Here is a 5509-nt window from a genome sequence, read left to right as displayed (position 1 = left end):
AATTTTCTTTTGTATGTGAAATTTGCTCTTAAAGGACAAATTTTGCTTGGCGTGTTTGTATTTTAAGATTTTCAACACTTGTGTTTTTCCTAATAGAGACAATATATGCTTCACCTTTCCAAAACAATATTCTTTTAACCCTCCTGATCATATTTTTTTCTTTTATTAAATTTATTGAGTTTACATTAGTTGATAGAAACCTGTATAGAATCATACAGGTTTCAGGTTTGGACTTCTATGTTACAAAAATCTGTCTATTGAACTGCGTGCCCACCACCAACTAATCATATTTTTTTTAAATGAATCCACTTTCATTTTGAAAACATTTTCAAAGCCCTATGGATTTCTGTTATAATACAGATGGGTTGCTGCACAGATACCAACCTTATATTCCTTTTATTGAATTTTGGCTGTAGAACCAATATTTGCTCTTTCTTTTTATTTAAAAAGATATTTATGATGTTGTTTCTTTTTACACAAATGATGAATGACATAAACTTTCTGAGTCCTTGTTTATTTTAAACAGATCTGTATGCTGTCCAGTAATTTAAAATGTTCATGTGATATTTGGGAAATAAATCTAAGCACAAATTACTTGAGTTCAAATCTTTAAAAGGTTTTGTTACATTTTATTTCAGCGTTCGGTATTGCACATATGTCAGTGGTGAGCATTTTTAATGCTGCTAATTATTGTGTATCATGGAAACCTTAAGGATATTTTATTAGTAGAGTTATGTAATTTATTTTGGAAATGTCTGTACACTTTCAATTTTATGTACATCCTCTTCTAAACTAATATATTAGTATCCACATACCTAATATTTTCTCTTGTATTTACTTAATATTTTTCTCCTCTCATTCTTTACTCTTTTGAAAATTTTCATTACATAGGTGATGTTTAATGCACTGGTGCCAGGATTGAGGTGTATGATATAAACTTTACATATGTATTTTTATATATGTATTTTATGTATGTATTTTAAACTACCTCTAATTTTATATGTCTTTTTATTTTATAATCTAATCCATTTACTGAGCTTTATTTGCCAAGAATACTTCTGTTATTTATAATTTTATAAAGTTTGTTGTATTTTTAAACATTTATTGTTTTCTGATCTCTTTCAGGATGCTTCTCATGATTGTTGAGTATGCCATCTTCTCAAATTTATTTGAGAACATTTAATTCAAGAAATGTTAAAAGACTATCTTGATTCTTTAATTATTTTGACTTTATTGGATTTGATTATTTTATTTGTTTGGGGCTTTTATTTTTATTTTTTGGTCATTCTGTTTTATGTTCTTGATTCCTGCAACAACTGTCTGATTTCCTGTTTGAAAAACAACAACCACAAAACACAAACAGGTATGTCCCTAAACAAATCTGTCTCTTGATGGCATGTCTGACCAGAATTCTGTGCAACTGAAGCAAATAGTTGGATTTACTATAATGTACTTGGATGGTAATAAGCCCACCTTCTTTTTCCCTCATTTCTGAGGCAACGTGAAGAGAGCTTTTAAGTAAAACATAGTTACTTCTATAAAGAATCCAGCATCTTCCCAGGTAGCTCTAATTTTTCAGATACTTGTTTCGTTTTTTGGCCTAAGTCTTCTGTGCTGATAATGCAAGACTGAGATACAAACATAGGGCCAAGTAACCTTGGCTCACTAGAGAGACTGTGAGTTAGCTGCCCTGATTTCTTCCATGTACTAGCAACTCTCCATGCCCACCTCGTCAGAGAGTAGAGAAGATCATCTGGGCTGCAACCTCCTCCAGAGTGCATTCCAGACTATGTCTTCCTAATCTTTGCTCTGTGTGAACCTACATGCTTTATTCTCTCAGAAATTTATCAAAATACATGAATGGGGCCCCGCCATTTCCCCCACAATACACAAACATGCATGCATTCTCTTTCCTGTTACAGATTTTGGATAGATTTACTGTTATTCACAATGACTTGGGAAAATTGAACATGTGTCCTCAGTCAACATTCTTGGAACAATACCCCATATTTATTATTTCAAATAAGCTCTATTAAGTCATTAATACTGAACATGACTTAAGCATTTCTTGATCAAGTTCCTCTTGCCCTAATTTCACTTCTTTTCTTCTTTATTAGAAGTACAGGGACAAAATATCATGATGCTAACAATTTGATATGTTAAACAGTCATGAATAAGGTGAATCTGTTAGGAATTGGTGAAAAGACTGATATGATATTATCAATAGCATAATTGTGTAGCACTATTAAGACTATTACTTTTGAAAGAAAACAAGGTTGTTCATATGTATATAAACACATAATATATATTTTTATATAACAATATACATAATAATCTTATATTATAAAAGCCCCGAGACAGAACAGTGGAACGACTGGTTGACCAGTCACTATGATACACACTGACCACCATGGGGCAGACGCTCAATGCAGGAGCTGCCCCCGGTGGTCAGTGCGCTCCCACAGTGGGAGTGCTGCTTTGCTGATTGAGATGAGCAGCTGCTCCCACTGCAGCCACTCGGCTGGCTGGGATGAGTGGCACTCCCACAGTGGGCTGATCCCCGTAGGCCATGCCCCCCCACCAGTGCACAAAACCCATGCACCAGGCCTCTAGACTATAACAATAAAAGCATAATATGCAAATCGACCTAATGACTGAACAGCAGAACGACAATCAGGACAACCTTCTGGACGACCACGCTATAACATGCACTGGTGCCAGGCCAACCAAAGTGGGTGTGATGTGATTGTCAGGGGGTCCACCATCACCCCACAATTACCCCACAGAGGAAGGCCCAGGCCACCAGCCAGTGGGGTGATCAATCAGGAGCTTCGTGATGGCCCCAAAGAGGGAGACCCAAGCCACCCTCTGTGGGGCGATTGATGTGGGGGGTGGGGGGCTCTAGATGGGTGGGGGTCTCCACAATTTCCCTTGCAGGCAGTGCTAGGCCAAAGCAGGTGAGGGCTGGGGGCAGGGTGGGGCTGCAAGGCAGCTGGGGCTTCAAGGCAGCTGGGGTTGTGAAGGCCTACCCTTGCATGAATTTCTTGCATCAGGCCTCTAGTGTATTTATAATAATCCTTTATAATAAAAGCCTAATATGCAAATAGACCAAATGGTGAAATGACAGGTCACTATGACACACACTGACCACCAGGGGGCAGACACTCAACACAAGAGCTGCCCCCAGCCCACAGGCCCCAACCAGCAGCAGCGGTGGCAGTGGGGAGTGGGGCCGGCAAGTGGGCAGTGCCAGGCCAGTCAAGGCAGGTGCCAGTCAGGGTCCCCTGATCGCCCTACCAGCCACCCATAGATCAGCCCTGATCGCTGGCCAGGTCTAGGAATCCTAACTGTGCACAAATTTCATGCACTGGGCCTCTAGTTATAAATAATTAGTGATGACTCTTGATAACATATATAGATATATCACTGTGTATTGTCATCTATCATTTGCAGTCATAATTATAATAAAAATATTATTTACATATTTTCTAAACAGCCTTGAAATTGATTTCAGATTTAACAGTTTTGAAGAAAATGATAAAACAAGAACTAACTTCATAAATATAATTACCGTGATTTGTTATAATATCAAACTAATTATTGGTCACAATCAAACTAAATTTTAATTACAAATTAGTTCACAGTATTATATATTTAATTCATAAATTATGTATCAAAATGACATCTCCAACTTCTCTTTTACATAACACTTCTACTCAAGAGTAAGCACTTAATTCAAATGATATTTGTGAACACTTCCAGAAAAAAATATTAAGAAATAAAATTTGTAGTGCTTCACTGAAGAATTCTTATAAATAGGTTCATTTTGAGTCATTGCAATTACATAAAAGGTAACAATTGAGGTATTTGTTATGCACAAAAAAGCTTAGTGTACAAGGCAATATTTTGCCAATGTCATTAGCACTGAATTGTTTTTAAGTTGAAGTAATTTTCCTGTGTTGTGAATATATGATGTTTTATTTTTATTGAACACTTAATATGCAAATTTTTTCTTATTATGCACCCTTAAAAATATAATACATATATGCAATTCAGAAAAGGGACAATTAGAGCAATATAAAATTTACATATTTTGTTCTTGACAACACACCACTCTATAGCGTTTGTTATAATTTATGAATGTTCACTGCAGCTAGACTAAACTTTCATCAAAGGAAATTTATCCTAAAATGCTAGTGGAAGTTTAACAATGCAGTTTAAAGTACAAGCACTACCATTATAATTATTAAAAGTGTGTATACATATTTTGGGAATGTATATATTTTGATATGCCTATTAGGTATGTAAGTGGATTTATTTAGTCATCAGTAGAATATATGACTCTGGAATCCAGGAATATTTCAAAGTTGGATACAGGAATTTTAGAGGCATAAGTAGATGGAATACACACATATTGACTTTAAGAAATGCCAGAAAGGTGTACAAATAGAGAAAGTCATAGATATGAACCAATGTTACCACAAAATTAGAAGTCTAGAAAAAGTAGATATTATGCAAAGGTATTTTAAAAGGAGCATCCAGTGAGAGAGAAAAAGAAAGAGAAAGGCTGTGACCTGAAAACAAAGAGAGTGAGTGAGGGTAAGGAAGTAGAAAACACAAGCATAAGCCCATTTTAACATATTTTTTCCAGAAATCTGATACTTAGGGAGAGATATGAGAACCAAAATAAGCTTATTTCAAGGTGAAAAGTCTTTAATAGAATATTAATTAGTATTCTCTCTTTTCTCTTGGAATTTTGGCTGATACGCAGAAGTTGAAAACAACATACAATTAACACCCATATATTCTAAATAAAAGAGAATCTGAGACTACTTCTTTTCTCTTTGAGTGGTTTACTTGATTAAACCAAACCTATCCAGAACATTCTTTTATTTTCATTAACTTCATAGTCACCTGATTAGGGATCATAATTACATCTGCAAAATCCATTTTGTCATATAACTTAATAATTATGGGAATTATATCTCATAATATTCAGGGGCCCTAATCCTACTTAAAGGCAGTGTGAGGGACATTCAGATTTATATTAGAATTCTGTCTAAAAATTTGAGTTTAAAAGGGATTTCGTTAGGTTTATTCTAATGCAAAAAAATGTCCTATCTAATAAAAGAGAAACACGGTAATTAGCCGTACGTGCGCTACCCTTCCCATTGGCTAATCAGGGCGATATGCAAATTAACTGCCAGCCAAGATGGCGGCCGGCCGCCAGGTTACTGACACGAACAGGAGGCTTGCTTGCTTCAGTGACGGAGGACTCCAACGTTCCCTGCCTGCTGCTGCTGGGCTCTGAGCTGCTAAGAAACATTGTTACAAATATAGAAGCTAAACAAAACCCCAGAAACCTGTTTTCAGTCAGCCGGGATCTCAGAGCTGGAGTTGAAACAGTGCTTCAATTATAGAACCCAAACAAAGCCAGATACCTGCTTTCAGCAGCGAGGCCTAAGAGCTGGAGCCAAGCCTCAGAGCTAAAGCTGGCCCAGAATACAAA

This window comes from Myotis davidii, unplaced genomic scaffold, assembly GCF_000327345.1.
Source record: "Myotis davidii unplaced genomic scaffold, ASM32734v1 scaffold419, whole genome shotgun sequence".
Lineage (NCBI taxonomy): Eukaryota > Metazoa > Chordata > Mammalia > Chiroptera > Vespertilionidae > Myotis > Myotis davidii.
This window is presented reverse-complemented; position numbering follows the sequence as displayed.